This window comes from Chionomys nivalis, chromosome X (assembly GCF_950005125.1).
Source record: "Chionomys nivalis chromosome X, mChiNiv1.1, whole genome shotgun sequence".
Classification (NCBI taxonomy): domain Eukaryota; kingdom Metazoa; phylum Chordata; class Mammalia; order Rodentia; family Cricetidae; genus Chionomys; species Chionomys nivalis.
The window spans coordinates 90,999,062-91,016,746 of NC_080112.1; the positions used below are offsets into that span (position 1 = coordinate 90,999,062).

General features: G+C 38.6%; 1 protein-coding gene across 2 annotated transcripts in view; it reads left to right on the top strand.

Annotated features, from left to right (window-relative positions):
• The window catches only part of Trpc5 (transient receptor potential cation channel subfamily C member 5), a 310,345-nt gene that overhangs the window by 131,336 nt on the left and 161,324 nt on the right, over nt 1-17,685 (top strand). Inside the window, exon 1 of one of the 2 annotated variants that reach the window (XM_057759929.1) lies at nt 6,801-6,831. The exons of the other annotated variant lie outside the window; for it this stretch is intronic. The gene's annotated coding sequence lies outside the window, so the exon portion shown is untranslated. Of the gene's footprint in view, nt 1-6,800; nt 6,832-17,685 lie in introns of those variants that run through there. 2 annotated transcript variants of the gene reach the window in all.

Consider the following 17,685-nt stretch of genomic DNA (forward strand, 5'->3'; position numbering starts at 1 on the left):
CTATTACAAACAATGTTGCTATGAATATAGTTGAACAGATACTTTTGTCATATGATAGGGCATCTCTTGGGTATATTCCCAAGAGTGGTATTACTGGATCTTGGGGTAGGTTGATCCCAAATTTCCTGAGAAATCGCCACACTGATTTCCAAAGTGGTTGCACAAGTTTGCATTCCCACCAGCAATGGATGAGTGTGCCCCTTACTCCACATCCTCTCCAGCAAAGGCTATCATTGGTGTTTTTGATTTTAGCAATTCTGACAGGTGTAAGATGGTATCTCAAAGTTGTTTTGATTTGCATTTCCCTTATCGCTAAGGAGGTTGAGCATGACCTTAAGTGTCTTTTGGCAATTTGAATTTCTTCTGTTGAGAATTCTCTGTTCAGTTCAGTGCCCCATTTTTTAATTGGGTTGATTAGCATTTTAAAGTCTAGTTTCTTGAGTTCTTTATATATTTTGGAGATCAGACCTTTGTCTGTTGCAGGGTTGGTAAAGATCTTCTCCCAGTCAATGGGTTGCCTTTTTGTCTTAGTGACAGTGTCCTTTGCTTTAGAGAAGCTTCTCAGTTTCAGGAGGTCCCATTTATTCAATGTTGTCCTTAATGTCTGTGCTGCTGGGGATATACGTAGGAAGTGATCTCCTGTACCCATATGTTGTAGAGTACTTCCCACTTTTTCTTCTATCAGGTTCAGTGTGTTCAGACTGATATTGAGGTCTTTAATCCATTTGGACTTGAGTTTTCTGCATGGCGATAGATATGGATCTATTTTCATTCTTCTACAGGTTGACAACCAGTTCTGCCAGCACCATTTGTTGAAGATGCTTTCTTTTTTTCATTGAATACTTTTAGCTCCTTTATCGAAAATCAGGTGTTCATATGTTTGTGGGTTAAAATCAGGGTCTTCTACTCGGTTCCATTAATCGACTTCTCTGTTTTTATGCCAATACCAAGATGTTTTCAATACTGAAGCTCTGTAATAGAGTTTGAAGTCAGGGATGGTAATGCCTCCAGACGATCCTTTATTATATAAGATTGTTTTGGCTATCCTGGGTTTTTTGTTTTTCCATATAAAGTTGGTTGCTGTCTTCTCCAGATCTGTGAAGAATTTTAATGGGATTTTAATGGGGATTGCATTGAATCTATAAATTGCCCTTGGTAGAATTGCCATGTTTACTATGTTGATCCTCCCAATCCAAGAGCAAGGGAGATCCTTCCATTTTCTGGTATCCTCCTCAATTTCTTTCTTCAAAGACTTAAAGTTATTGTCAAATAGACCCTTCACTTCCTTGGTTAGAGTTATCCCAAGATATTTTATGCTATTTCTGGCTATCGTGAAGGGTGATGCTTCTCTGATTTCCCTTTCTGCTTCCTTATCCTTTGTGTATAGGAGGGCAACTGATTTTTTGGAATTGATCTTGTATCCTGCCATGCTACTAAAGGTGTTTATCAGCTGTAGGAGTTCTTTGCTGGAGTTTTTGGGGTCGCTTATGTACACTATCATATCATCTGCAAATAATGAAAGTTTAACTTCTTCCTTTCCAATTTGAATCCCTTTGACCCCTTATGTTGTCTTATTGCTATCGCTAGAATTTCAAGCACTATATTGAAGAGGTATGGAGAGAGTGGACAGCCTTGTTGTGTTCCTGATTTTAGTGGGATAGCTTTGAGTTTCTCTCCATTTAATTTGATGTTAGCTGTCAGCTTGCTATAAATAGCTTTTATTATAGTTAGGTATGACCCTTGTATCCCTAATCTCTCTAAGACCTTTATCATAAAGGGATGTTGAATTTTGTCAAATGCTTTTTCAGCATCTAATGAAATGATCATATGGTTTTTATCTTTCACTTTATTTATATGATGGATTACATTGATAGATTTGCGTATGTTGAACCAGCCCTGCATCCCTGGGATGAATCCTACTTGATCATAATGGATAATATTTCTAATGTGTTCTTGGATTCGGTTTGCCAGTATTTTATTGAGGATTTTTGCGTCGATGTTCATGAGTGAGACTGGCCTCTAATTCTCTTTCTTGGTTGGGTCTTTGTGTGGTTTTTGATATCAGATTAACTGCAGCTTCATAAAAGGAATTTGGCAATGACTTCTCTGTTTCAATATTGTGAAATACATTAAGGAGTATAGGTATTATGTCTTCTTGGAAGTTCTGGTAGAATTCTGCATTGAAGCCGTCTGGACCTGGTCTTTTCTTGGTAGGGAGGTTTTTTATAACAACTTCTAATTCTTCACGACTAACAGGTCTATTTAGAATGTTCACCTGGTCCTGGTTTAACTTTGGTATATGGTACTTATCTAAAAAGGTGTCCATTTCTTTTACATTTTCCAATTTTGTGGCATACAGGTTTTTGTAGTAAGATCTAATGATTCTCTGAATTTCCTCTGTGTCTGTGGTTATGTCTCCCTTTTCGTTTCTGATCTTGTTAATTTGCATATTCTCTCTCCGCTGTTTGATTAGTTTGGATAGGGGTTTATCAATCTTGTTGATATTCTCCAAGAACCAGCTTTTTGTTTCATTGATTCTTTGGATTGTTTTCTGTGTTTCTATTTTGTTGATTTCAGCCCTCAGTTTGATTATTTCCAGTCTTCTACTCCTCCTAGGTGAGTCTGCTTCTTTTTTTTCTAGAGCTTTCAGGTGGGCTGTTAAGTCTCCAATGTGTGTTTTCTCCGTTTTTTTTAAATGGGCACTTAGTGCTATGAACTTTCCTCTTAGCACTGCTTTCATAGTGTGCCATAGGTTTGGGTATGTTGTGTCTTTGTTTTCGTTGAATTCAAGGAAGACTTCAATTTCTTTCTTTATTTCTTCCTTGATCCAGGTGTGGTTCAGTAGTTGACTGTCCAGTTTCCATGAGTTCGTAGGCTTTCTGGGGGTAGCATTGTTGTTGAATTCTAACTTTAATCCATGGTGATCTGATAAGACACAGGTGGTTACTAATATTTTTTTGTAACTGTGTAAGTTTGCTTTGTTACCGAGTATGTGATCAATTTTTGAGAAGTTTCCATGAGCTGCAGAGAAGAAGGTATATTCTTTCCTATTTGGGTGGAATGTTCTATAGATGTCTGTTAAGTCCATTTGATTCATTACCTCCCTTAATCCTCTTATTTCTATGTTAGGTTTCTGTCTGATTGACCTGTCCATTGGTGAGAGAGGAGTGTTAAAATCTCCTACTATGAATGTGTGTGATTTGATGACTACCCTGAGTTTTAGTAATGTTTCTTTTACATAAGTGGGTGCTTTTATATTAGGGGCATAGATATTCAGGATTGAGACTTCATCCTGGTGAATTGTTCCTGTTATGACTAAAAAATGTCCCTCTCCATCTCTTCTGATTGATTTTAGTTTGAAGTCAACTTTCTTAGAAATTAGTATGGCCACACCTGCTTGTTTCTTAGGTCCGTTTGCTTGATAAACCTTTTCCCAGCCCTTTACTCTGAGTAGATGTCTGTCTTTGTGGTTGAGGTGTATTTCTTGTAAACAGCAGAATTTTGGATCCTGTTTTCGCATCCAATCTCTTAGCCTGTGCCTCTTTATAGGTGAGTTGAGTTCATTGATATTAAGTGATATTAATGACCAGTTGTTGTTAACTCCGGTCATTTTTTCTTTCTTTCTTTCTTTCTTTCTTTCTTTCTTTCTTTCTTTCTTTCTTTTTTTGGTAGTAGAGTTTGTGTGTTCCCCTTCTTCAAGTTGTGCTGGTGAAGGGTCATTAGATGTCTGAGTTATTGTGGGCATTGTTGGACTCCTTGAGTTGTGATTTTCCTTCAATTACTTTCTGTAAGGCTGGATTTGTGGCTACGTATTGTTTAAATTTGTTTTTATCCTGCAAAATTTTGTTTTCTCCATTTATAGTGAATGAAAAATTGGCTGGGTATAGTAGTCTGGGCTTGCATCCATGGTCTCTTAGTTTCTGCAGTACATCTATCCAGGACCTTCTGGCTTTCATGGTTTCCATAGAGAAGTCAGGTGTAATTCTGATAGGTTTACCTTTATAAGTAACTTGACCTTTTTCCTTTGCAGCTCTTAATATTCTTTCTTTATTCTGTATGTCTTGTGTTTTGATTATTATATGACGAGGAGATGTTTTTTTTTTTTTTTTGATCCAGTCGATTCGGTGTTCTGTATGCTTCTTGGACCTTCAAAGGAATATCTTTCTTAAGGTTGGGAAAGTTTTCTTCTATAATTTTATTAAATATATTTTCTGGACCATTGAGCTGTACTTCTCCTTCTATCCCTATTATTCTTAGGTTTGGTCTTTTTATTGTGTCCCAGATTTCCTGAATGTTTTGTCATGAGAATTTGTTGGTCTTGCTGTTTTCTTTGATCAGTGTGTTTATTTTCTCTATGGTGTCTTCAGTGTCTGAGATTCTTTCTTCTATCTCTTGTAATCTGTTGGTAGTACTTGTCTCTGTAGTTCCTGTTCGTTTATCCAAATTTTCCATCTCCATCCTTCCCTTGGTTTGCGTTTTCTTTATTACTTCCATTTCATTCTTCAAGTCTTGAACCATTTCCCTTACCTGTTTGATTGCTTTTTCTTGTTTCCCTTGGTTTTCTTGGGTATCTTTGAGAGATTTATTCATTTCCTCTACCTTTTTGTTTATAGTCTCTAATTGATTATGGCAGTTTTTCACCTCCTGTTTAAGGTCCTCTATTATTTTCATATAATTCACTTTTGAGTCGAATTCTTCTAATTCTTCTGGAATAGGGTGTACAATTCCTCTTATTTCAGGATTCCTGGATTCTGGTGATGTCACGTTGCCTTTCAGGTTGTTGGAGGAATTCTTGCATTGGCGCCTGCCCATCTCTTCCTTCAAATGGAGCCAGGAGAGGCCTGGTGTCTTGGTCCAGTCTTTGCTGTGACTAACTCCCTGGGTGTATCTCCTCAGTGTAGGGGCAGGAACCGTTCCCTTCCAGATGGACTCCTCTACACCAAAACATAGACGCCTGGTAGTCCAATGACCCGCGGACAAAAGGGTGAATGTGGGGGGTAGGGCGGGGTCGAGTAGAACACAGGCGACCCTGCAGCACAAGCTGGAGGTGCTTGCGCTCCCTTTTGGGGATTCTTGAGGCCTGCCCGGTAGGCAGGCACTCACCACTCTGAGTGGGTAGCCTTAGTGTAGGAGCAGGACGTTGTTCCTCAGCAAAGGACCTTGCAGACAAGGCAGGCCGGGGGGGGGGGGGGGGGCATGTGTAGGAAAGAAAGCCCTGCAGCAGGAGCTGGGGGAGGGGTGGTTGTGCTCTCTTCTGGGACATTCCGCCCCTGGATAGCACACACTCACCTGTCCAGATGGAACTTCTTAGCACCTACACAGGGATGCCTGGTGGCCCAATTAGCCAGGGACAAAGGGAAGCCTGGCATTGATCTTAACAAGTGTTCTTCTTATTTTTTTCAAACTATAGTGAAGACAATGGAGACATAGCCTTAGCTGATTCATACTTCCAGTGAGTGAAGAGCTGGGACTATATTCCAATTCTAGAATGTATTTTTATTTGTACTCTTTGACACACAGCAGCATATACTAGTCTTTCCATCTAAGTCACTGTAATGTGTTTTTCTCTTTCGATTTTGAAGCTAAACTATTGTGACATCCCAAATTCAAATGTTGCATGTTGGGCCAGACAAGGAAGGAAAGAATTCAACAATTTTGTGGGAAACTAAACTCTTCTTTAGGTAAGAACAAGTTTGCAATGGTTTTAGAGATCCCAATATGCAAAATGAGGAAGTCACATGGAAGGTGACTGCATTTATAAGGGAGCACTCAGCAGAACTTCCTATATGCATTTAAGTGTTTACGATCATTACTCGGCAGAACCCTCTGGTACAGAGAAACAAAGTTAAATGGAAAGATCCACTACCAAATGAAGACCAAAATGATAAAATAAGCATCTTTGAAGTAATAGTGGAAGTCAGGAAGAAATAGAATCTCTTTAACAGAAATTCGGTTTACCTTAACAATAATAGGGACCTGGTAATCAGCCTACTGTGTGACCTTTCTTAGTTACTCAGAAAGCAATCCTCTCATTCCTCAGCATAGACTTGGGTGTTATCTTGTACATCTTCCTATGTCTCCTCTCCTCTAGTCTCTTATCACGTCCCATAGACTTGGGTGTTATCTTGTGCATCTTCCTATGTCTCCTCTCCTCTATCTGTTATCAAGTCCTGTTTTGTCCTTCCTTTCAAGTAACTCTAAAATTCTTCTCCTTTCCATTCTAAATGGATTCCCCTCATTTGTAGCAAAAGTTTCATTCTGTCACAGTTTGGTTCTCTATTGGTTCAGCAATTGGAATCACTTTAAACATCTTTCTTGACCTCTTTTTCTTTGAGGACTTAAGAGGGCATTCCAACACCTAGTTTCTCAACTAGATTTTCAATCTTTCAACACATGGCTGGACATACCTCACCTATTCCTATAGTATTTCCTTTACCTATTTCTATATTATTCCTTTTATTTTCAAACCTAGCCCTACCTTAGAGAGTGTAAATTCCTATCCTTGACTTCTGATATAATAAACATTCTTCCAGCTCCTATAGCTTCCTATTTAAATACTACCCAACCATAAAGATTCAACCCAGGCTCTAGTATTGTACTTATTTTCCTAACTACTATGCCCAATACCTCAACTTAATATTAACCTTTAGGATTTTATTTACTGACAGCTATGCTCAGGGCATTGATCTCTGCTTTGTTTTTGTTTTGTTGTTGTTGTTGTTGTTTTTGTTTTCTTTTAGAGATGGAAACATTGCCTGGGATGGTAGTAAAGATGTAGATACTCAGCCACTCAGGGTAGCATCAGGAGTTCCGGCCATTCTTGTCTGCACAGTAAGTTTAAGGTCAGCTGGGATTACCTGAGACACTGTATTAAAACAAAAAAAAATGGTAGAAAATAAAACTGTTAACATCTGCTACCCATTCTGTCATCTCCTACTCTGAAAAAGAGATGATTCCTTGTGACTATGGGGAATGATAGGCCATCAGTTGAAGGGCTCCAAATGTTTCATCTTCACAAGATCAAAGGACCATAAGTTGAAAACCCTTAAATGGATTTCATCCATGCCGAAATGTCCATTTGTTAAAGCAGCACAGACTCTTGGAATGGCTGAGAAAGAAAGAACTTTGAACTATCATTCACATTGAACATGAAGGGTTAAGTTTTGTTACCTGGGATTTCTTGTGTTTTTCTCCCCATGTAAAAACCACTGCTGATAAAGGAAGCCAATATTTGGACATTCATCAGTATGTAGTGAGAGTTTTTTTTTTTTTTAATGCCCTGGTAATTTGAGTTCTGGGAAGCTGTACTGGGAAAATAATTGTGAATATATATAAAGATCTTAATATATAAATATATGTATAATGTCAAAGGCTAATTTATAGCAATAAATATAAATGAATGCAACCTTAAATGTCTTTAAAATGAAGAATAGTCAAGTTTATTAACATTAATAAACTATTATATAGCCACTTAGCATGATGTGTTAGCATGTGACTGTATGAAACACAATATCTCATTCCTAAATTGAGGCCACTCTCCTACAAGGGAAAATAGAGCTGAGGATGGAGATACAGAAAGTGTTAATGTAGGAAGTGATGTTTGAAACGTTCCTACAAAATATTAAGTAAAAACACTGGGTAGAAAAACCTGTGTTAAGAATGAACACATTAACAATACACAGAGGGGAAAGATAAAGGGTTAGTTTAAATATCATTTGAAATTTTTATGAGAAAGTGTTCATAAGTTACTCATATGCATATATCTTTCTGTTTTTTATTTTGAAATAATTTCATAGATGTAGAGAAGTTGCAAAAATAAATCTAAAGACCTCCCATGTACCCTTTGCCCATATCCTCTAAATGTTACTACAATTAATAAGAAGTCTTCCCGCCCCATTTAAAGAGACTTTGCCAATAAACTCCCGTGTGAACATTGTCACTTCAGATTTCAAAGTTAAGGAGTAAGCGAAGAATGACATCGATTTGTCATGACCTACGCAATCAAGGATAAAAGCAGCTCTCAGCCTAATATCCAGATGCCGCACCTTTAACCAATTATACTGCCTTCTAGTTTCTACAGTCAGTGTCATTGCTTTCTGTCTTCCCTTGATTGCTTCAAAGAACATCCTGAAGACGTGGTGATAATGATTTTCGAGCAAGAGATTTAAAGTCCCCTGTGCAGCAGAAGTGACATAAAGGAGAAAATATATAATTTTGCTCAAAGTGAACAGTATTGACTTAATCTAGCTTCCATGGGTGTAACAAAACTTCCCTGAACATTATCAAGTGAAAGAAATATCCTACATGGAAAAGAGTATTGCATACATACCCAAAGCCATAAAAATGCATTCTACAAATCAAAGGACCCAAATTTGATCACATATGCTGTATAACTTTTTGTAGACTTGGAGGAATCTTTACTATAGACATTTCAAAGGTGAAGGAGGCATTTAGGCCAAAAGGCATAAAGACATCCCTATTCCTCCAGAATCCAGCATCATATTATGGACATGTGTCTGTTAAGTGTGTAAAATGTGGCTGGTAGTAGGACCAACCTGGGCCCCCTGCATGTGTGTGACAGCTGTAGTTTTGTTTGTTTGTAGGGCTCCTAGCAGAGGTATCAGGACCTGTCCCTGGCAATTAAGCCAGTTTTGAGGAACTATTCCCCATGCTGGGTTGCCTTGCTCAGCCTTCATGTGGTGGGAGGAGCTTGGTCCTAGCTCAGCTTTGTTGAGGCCCATCGGAGGCCTGCCTCTTTCTGAACAGAGATGGAGGAGGAGTGGATGGGAGAGAGTTAGAGGAGAGGCAGTGGGAGAGGAGGGGTTGGGAGGAGAAGAGGGAGAGGAAACTGAGATCAGGATATAAAATAAATGAAACATTTTAAATAGTAACCAATAAAAAATAAAATGTATATATTCCCAAGAGTGGTATTGCTGGGTCCTGGGGTATGTTGATCCCAAATTTCTTGAGAAACCGCCACACTGCTTTCCAAGTGGTTGCAGAAGTTTGCATTCTCACCAGCAATGGATGAGTGTACCCTTTACTCCACATCCTCTCCAGCATACGCTATCATTGGTGTTTTTGATTTTAGCCATTTGACAGGTGTAAGATGGTATCTCAAAGTTGTTTTGATTTGCATTTCCCTGATCACTACGGAAGTTGAGCATGACCTTAAGTGTCTTTTGGCCATTTGAACTTCTACTGTTGAGAATTCTCTGTTCAGTTCAGTGCCCCATTTTTTAATTGGGTTGATTAGCATTTTAAAGTCTAGTTTCTTGAGTTCTTTATAAATTTTAGAAATCAGACCTTTGTCTGTTGCAGGGTTGGTGAAGATCTTCTCCCAGTCAGTGGGTTGCCTTTTTGTCTTAGTGACAGTGTCCTTTGCTTTACAGAAACTTCTCAGTTTCAGGCGGTCCCATTTATTCAATGTTGTCCTTAATGTCTGTGCTGCTGGGGTTATACGTAGGAAGTGGTCTCCTGTGCCAATGTGTTGAAGAGTACTTCCCACTTTCTCTTCTATCAGGTTCAGTGTGTTCAGACTGATATTGAGATCTTTAATCCATTTGTACTTGAGTTTTGTGCATGATGATAGATATGGGTCTATTTTCATTCTTCTACATATTGACATCCAGTTATGCCAGCACCATTTGTTGAAGATGCTCTCTTTCTTCCATTGTATACTTTTAGCTCCTTTATCGAAAATCAAGTGTTCATAGGTTTGTGGGTTAAAATCTGAGTTTTCTACTCAATTCCATTGATCAACTTCTCTGTTTTTATGCCAATACCAAGCTGTTTTAAATATTGTAGCTCTGTAATAGAGTTTGAAGTCAGGGATGGTAATGCCTCCAGATGTTCCTTTATTGTATAAGATTGTTTTGGCTAAGGGTTTTTTTGTTTTTCCATATAAAGTTGATTATTGTCCTCTCAAGGTCTGTGAAGAATTTTGATGGGATTTTGATGGGGATTGCATTGAATCTATAGATTGCTTTTGGAGATGCCCTATCATACTACAAAAGTATATGCTCAACTATGTTCATAGCAGCATTGTTTGTAATAGCCAGAACCTGGAAACAACCTAGATGCCCTTCAATGGAAGAATGGATGAAAGAAGTGTGGAATATATTCATATTAGAGTACTACTCAGCGGTAAAAAAAAAAAACAATGACATCTTGAATTTTGCATGCAAATGGATGGAAATAGAAAACACTATCCTGAGTGAGGTAAGCCAGACCCAAAAAGATGAACATGGGATGTACTCACTCATAATTGGTTTCTAGCCATAAATAAAGGGCATTGAGCCTATAATTCGTGATCCTAGAGAAGCTAAATAAGAAGGTGAACCCAAAGAAAAACATACAGTCATCCCCCTGGATATTAACCTTCATCAGGCGATGAAAGAAGACAGAGACCCACATTGTAGCACCGGACTGAGAGTCCAAAGTCCAAATGAGGAGCAGAAGGAGGGAGAACATGAGCAAGGAAGTCAGGACCGCGAGGGGTGCACCCACACACTGAGACAATGGGGCTGATTTATTGGGAACCCACCAAGGCCAGCTGGACTGGGTCTAAAAACGCATGGGATAAAACCGGACTCTCTGAACATGGCTGACAATGAAGGCTGCTGAGAAGCCAAGGACAATGGCACTGGGTTTTGATCCTACTGCATGTACTGGCTTTGTGGGAGCCTAGCCTGTTTGGATGCTCACCTTCCTAGACCTAGATGGAGGGGGGAGGACCTTTGAGTTTCCACAGGGCAGAGAACCCTGACTGCTCTTTGGGCTGGAGAGGGGACCGGGGGAGGGGGAGGGAAATGGGAGGCGGAGGCGGGGAGGAGGCAGAAATTTTTAATTAAAAAAAAAAAACATTTTTCATATAAAAAATGTGGCTGGTACAATAGAGGGGCTGAATTATTTCATTAAGTTGAATATTCACCTGTGGTTTATGGCTATTGTGCTTGGAAACAAAGATCTAGGCCTTTCTCCATCCTCTATAGACAATTTCTCCTTAGGAGACAGAGGCAGGCAGATCTCAGTGAGTTCAAGGCAAGCCCAGTCCACAAAGACAGTTCCAGGATAGCCACCAGGACAGTCACATAGAGAAACCCTGTCTCGAAAAACCAGGAAAGAAAAAAAAGAAGAAAGAAAAAAAGAAAGAAAATTTCCCAACAGTTCTAATCTCTTTCTGTTCTCTGTGATGACTACATCTACTCCCAACAGCACTCGATGTCTTTGACAATGATGGTGGTCTGTCTCAGATGTGAATTACATTCATTTGGGGAGCTATTTTAAAATGTTAATGTAAGGGAGTGGATTACCCAGGTATGGGTACTTTTTTTTTTTTTTTTTTTTTTTTTTTTTAGCACTCTTCAAATGGTTCTAATGTACAGCAAAAGCTGAGAACCTTTGAACAATATAATTCTGCTGGGAATTCTATCTCTGTACTTCTCAGTGCTTAGTTTCAAATGTTGACTAGATTTCTCCTCCAAACATCTTAAAACTTATTTTTCATTTCCCTTGTCCAAATCCTTCAAGCTGTAATCCCTGGACTTCTGCATATTTAATATTTATTTTCTAGTTGTTTTATAAACAGTCTTTGTTCCTCAATTCATCATGACCTGCTTTTCTCATTTCCTTTTCTGGGTATTTTTACATTATTTTCTCCCTCCCTCTTTTAACTCCTTCTCTCCTTCCCTCTCTATATATATCTGTATCTCTCTATCTCTTTCTGTTTCGCTGTCTCTGACTGTCTCTGTCTCTCATTTTTTGAGTCAGAGTCTCACTATGCAGCTCTCACCGTCTTGGAACTCACTATGTAGACCAGGCTGGTCTCAAAATCACAGAAATTTGCCTGCCTTTGCCTTCCATATTCCGGGATTAAAGATGTGGGTCACCATGGCTGGCTTTGGTTGTTTTCTTAATATCTACCTTCGAATTTACAGTTAGTATCTTCAAGTATTTCTCGAACGTATAGATTCATTTTGTCTATTAAACGTTGATAGGTCAATCTTTCAGATACTCAGTGTAGGATTTTGATTGGAGGAAAAAGGTGTGAGTCCAATTCAGCAGTAACCAAGGAAACATGCAAATGTGACTTCTTGCTGGGTATGCCTGGGTGCTGAGCCAGCTGTGCTTCTTTAGCTGGGCCTGGGCAATGTGAGAAGTGAGAAGGCAGGAAGGAATCCAAGTTGGTCACCAGGCTGGGCTGCATGATCAACTTAAACTGGGCCTTCTGGTAATGTGGGGAGGGCGCAGGTGGGTGGGAATCTGGGGCAGTCATGGCTCAACTAGCCCACAGACTACATCAGCAGAGCGAAGCCTGAGAGACTGGGACCAGTGTTGGCAAGCAAGGTTCTAGGGAATTGACCAGCCTAGGCCAATGTATATATATGCTGGGTGAATGGAACTCGGCCTGGGAGTGCAATACATGCAAAGTTAATTTCTGTCGGGTTGGTTGATGTTAGTGGAGTGACAATTGGAATTCCTTAATGTGCCATTTTTTTTTTTGGTATCTTTCCTTCACTTTGCCCAAAATTTTCATATAATTTTTATGCAGTTATCATTCCATTTAAGTATCATTTTGCCCAGTTCTGTATAAACCCTGAATATTGGTACTTTTTAGAATATATATCCTAGTGTGGAAAATTTGAATGTATATCGTGATATGGAAAATTGTATTTTGTAGATAAAATCCGTCTATTCAGTAACATGTTTTCCTATTCCCTTAGGCCTAGTTTTATACTCTCCAATAAATTTGTTACATGATTAGTATTCCTTTTTGTTAAGTTTATTCCTAAGGATCCTTACATGATGTTCCTATGATGAACTGGATGTTTTCATGGAAATTTCTAATTGACGGTAATAATTTTCTTGTATTTTGTCACCCCACCAAAACCCGAAATTTCTTATATTTTTAACAGTCTTTTGTTAGTTTCTGGATATTTTCATATATATATATATATATATATATATATATATATATATATATACTCTGTGTATATAAATATGCTTTTTATTTCTGTCTAAATATTCACGATTATTTCATGTGCTTCCCAATATATTACTCAGAATTTAAAATTCTGAATACCAGTAGTTACAGTACCATCTCTATGTTGTTCTTAGATTTTAGTGGCTATGAGTTTAATATTTCATAAATTGTTGAATTTTTATTAATTTGGAATAATAATAAATTTTGTAGAATTATTTTACTTACTTTATAATTTTACTTAGATTTTCTTAAGTAAATGAGTGATGAATGTTAATATTTGATTCAAAATTCTTGAAGGATTTGTCATGATTAAAATTGGTATACAGTTTTGATTTAGGGCATTTTCATTAGGTTTGAACATTACGTTATTCTAGCTCCACAGAGTTAGTTTGAGATTGCTCATTCTTTTTGTGATCTGAAATATCCCTTTTTGAAATATTCTTAATATCAAGAAAATCAGGTGTCTTTTTAAAGTTCTATGCACAGATATAAAATCATCTGAACTGAGAGACTTTGAATAGGTTGGTTTTTTTTTTTTTTGGTTTTTTTGTTGTTGTTGTTGTTTTTGGTTTTTCGAGACAGGGTTTCTCTGTGGTTTTTGGAGCCATTGAATAGGTATTTTAATGGAACTATTGTTCACATTTTCTATCTCAGAGGTTTCATTTTGGTAATTTATATTTGAGAAAATGCTATTATGTGAGTGGTGTTTTTAGTTCTTTTAACAAAATTGGATAAAAGCAGATTATTAGCAAATGGGAGCTATCATCTTACACCTAGAAGTACAGAAGTTGAGTGAGATTCACGAGGATTAATTCAAAGACCTAATTGAGGGCATCCTTATCATGTATGTTACATGGCTTAATGTTTGGCTTTCTGCACATAATGGCTGCTGACGTCTTTGGTTTCACGTGCAAATGACATTTGGGAGGGGAAAGAAAGGAAATAATCTCTCAGAACATCTCATTGGTCAGAATTATTTCAATTCCCCAAATCTAGCTTTCTGCCTCTCCAAAGAAACAAAATTACCAATATTGGGTTAGCTTTATAGTGATTAAGACTCTCCGTGTGGTGAGGGAGTTGCTTCTTGCATAAGGGCATGACGTTATGGTGGTGACATACATACAAACAAAAGCAGGGTCCTACCAACAGAGCATTTCCCTGTCTATCTCTACTACTCTGTTATGTGGTGTTTCCATGCATATTTATTGAGAACCTACTATGTATTGACTTCTGAGAACTGTCAAGTACACATGATGTATAACGCTATTGTTCATATGGTATTTATATGAAAGAGCTAAGTGCTTAAATAATAAACAATATGTGGCCAATTGAAGAAGCTTCTCCAATGAGGAATCAGAGACGCCCTGATCTATTGGTATAGAAATATGTCATTGGAGTCATTTATTGATATGTTCCTTTAGCAGAATAATAGCATTAGGTTTTCCATTAGGGTCCATGACCAAGCTAGCCACAGGTCCTTGTTCACTTAAGCAGTATCAAGTTTTGGTTCCATTCATAGAGTGGGCCTTAACCCTAAACAAAAATGATTGGTTGCTATCATAACTTTAGGAAACAGAATATCAACTTCAGATAAAGAAATAATTGAAAAGAGAAAAGCATGATTACTAACATCAAGTATTTCCAGGCTATCAGTGAAGGGAAAAAAATGGGTTTTTGGACATTGTTCTAGAGGGAGCAAGTGCCGAGAACTGAAAGTTGTAGGCATGTGATTTCAGAGAAAGACTAGTTTCCTATCAGCACAGGTGCTCCGTAACCACATGGTCATTATCAAGGACATTGTCACAGGAACCTTTCATCTGACTGGAGCATATTATAGATGACCTGTAGAACATTCTGCAGGAGAGTAATCATATGAACTTGACAGAGGATGACATTGTTTTACTACTTTCATGTTTAGGAAGTTTGAACTGAGAGTGGTGACTCACATCTATAATTCGAGCATTCTAGAAGCTGAGGTAGAACAATGAGTTAAAGGCCAACCTGAGCTGCATAGTGAGATCCTGCTTCAAAAGTCCAGTAATAAATAAAATGAAATAAAAGTAGGAATTGAGCAAAATTGTAGTTGGAAAGAAGCCAAAGTGCTCTGACAATCTACACCCACAACCCTCCTCTGACTAATTCACAAAGGGACTTTGGTCTATAAAATACACACTACAGACATCACAGTGTTTGGCATACAGCAAGATTTATTGTCAGGTATCCATACTTTAGGTGGCAAAAATGTACCGTTAAATTTCTTTGCATCAGAATGTCAATGGAGGTGTGTTCTATTGGATACTTAACATGGATAATGGTGAGAGGTCACAGAGTTCCCAATAGTAAAACCTCAATCCACCCGGCACACAATCTAACCAGTGTGTGCGTACCAGATACCTCTAACAAAGTTAACTTTTAATTAGGTGGAAAGCCAGACTGTATTCTTCACAAAAAAAGACCTGTGCTGGGCAGTGATCTGGGCTGGGATTTGGCAAGTCAACTTTGTACTCTGGCCTTCTGCCCAGTCCATCGATTTAGCTCCTTAAATCACATGATTTAATCCCACAAATGTCGCAGATGCCATTAGACAAACTCCTCTGGTCAGCATCAAAGGAAAGAGAGAACATGATAAGCCCTCTGAGACAGCTTGTTAGAGAATTCTTAATCTTTCATGCTTGGGGAACTCCATGGGCAATGGGCTTTACTGGCAGAATGCCATGAAATACAGGCTGGTTTTGTTTTCTTTATTTAAGAACGGACCTCAAACACTTGCCTTAAGTTAATGAGGGGCAATCCAGCAAGTCTAAAGGTAAAGAGCAACAGGAAGGAATCTTCCCCATAGCAGTTCAAGAGACCCCAGACACTCTCATCATCAGTTCCTTAATTCCTTATTAATGGTGAAGAGAAACTAGTAGTAAGCATATGGAGAGGAGATCAGTGTCCACCTGAAGTGAGGAAAAAGTTATGAGGGTCGGGTGGCCCCAATGGTGGGATCTAGAAGAGTTCAAAGGGTGTAGCAAGTCATTAAGCATCTGCATGGGCCTGTATAACAACAGGTAACACAGGAAAGCGGCTTTTGTTTCCTTTTCAGCACATAGTGTAGAGCTAAGTATGGCTCCTTAGAAGAGGTTCCCAAGAACAGATGGAGAGACCCACAGCCAAACAATAGGCAGAGCTCAGGGAATCTTGCTGAAGATGGAGAAGGCCGATTGTAGGCGCCAGAGGTCAATAACATCACAAGAAAACCCACAGAATTAACTAACCTGGGCTATTAGGAGCTCAGAGTCTGAACCGCCAAGCAGGGAGCCTGTATGGAACTACCCTAGGCCCTCTGCACATACATGTAACAGTTCTATAGTTGGGTCTATTTGTGAGACTCCTAACAATGGAAACATGAGCTGTCCCTAAGATTTTGACTGGCTCTTGGGAGCCTATTCCTCATACTGAATTACCTTGCTCAAGCTGGGGGGCGCGGACAGTGCTTAGTCTTACCATGACTTGATATGCCATGCTTTCTTAATACCCATGGGCGGCCTGGCCCTTTCTGAACAGAAATGGAGAAGGGGTGGATTGAGGGGAGTAGAGAAGGGAGGGGAGAGGGAATGGGAGGAGAGGACAAAGGGGAAACTTCAGTCAGGTTAAAAAATCAATTAATTAAATTTAAAAATGATATGCTCATAAAGAAGAGGTCCCCAAGGTCAGACACAAGGCCTCTCCCTTTTCCCTTTTTCACATCTTTCCTGTCCTTCTAGTCAGATAAACTTTTATTTACAAGATAATAACATTCCTAATGATGGGATGCATGTAAAGCTATTACGAGATTTTAGCCGTGTGATTCTTTATTGCTTCCAGTGGCTGTGTTGGAGATTTGGTGACTCAATACAAAAGAATCACTCTGTAATATCATAATCTCAAACTAAACTCTGGAGGTGAGCTTTTCAACTTAAGGATTCTATGAGGACTCTCCTACCACAGCTTACTGCAAACAAAACACAGCAGATTAGTTCAAATGTAAGAGACAACATGAAAAGCTAGACTATGGTTTGGCTATATATCATCCAATTATGCTTGCTTCAAGCCTCAAATTATCATGAGTTTAGTGTCATCTTCCTTTATGATTTTAATCCACGTACCTAGCATCTGGCACATAGTAAGAATGTAATGAATGGCACTGCTTGCTGCATTCATTACTATTAGAAGCGGTTATAGTGATGGTGCAGTCCCAGCACCTGGCACAGTGCCCAGGAAACATTAACTATTCAAAACTATAATAATTATTTTTATATCTTTATTGCCCAAAATTCCGACATAATGCCTGGCACATAATAGAGAACAGAATGGGGTTTTTTTTCCCCTTCAATTTCATTTTTGCCTGGGATACATGTATCTTCTGTTTCCCCCACAGTGGTACCTTGGTAAGATGGTCATAAAGCTCCCTGAAATGCTCATCCCGCCTTTTTGTCTATTGTGGCTTCTTAAAAGTCGAAAATCTTTAAGGTCACTACTCAGCTGGGAAAACTGAGGTTATGAATTACACTTCTAATATTTGTATTTTGCTGTAGCCTGAAAAATAGCCTTCCCTGCTCTCCCCAACAATCTCTCAGCCAAGCCATGATCAATCTCATCACTTATAGTCTTCCCTCTCTGGAGCAGAATGGCTCTCACATTTGTATATTTAATTTTCCTCCCCAAAATTAGCACAA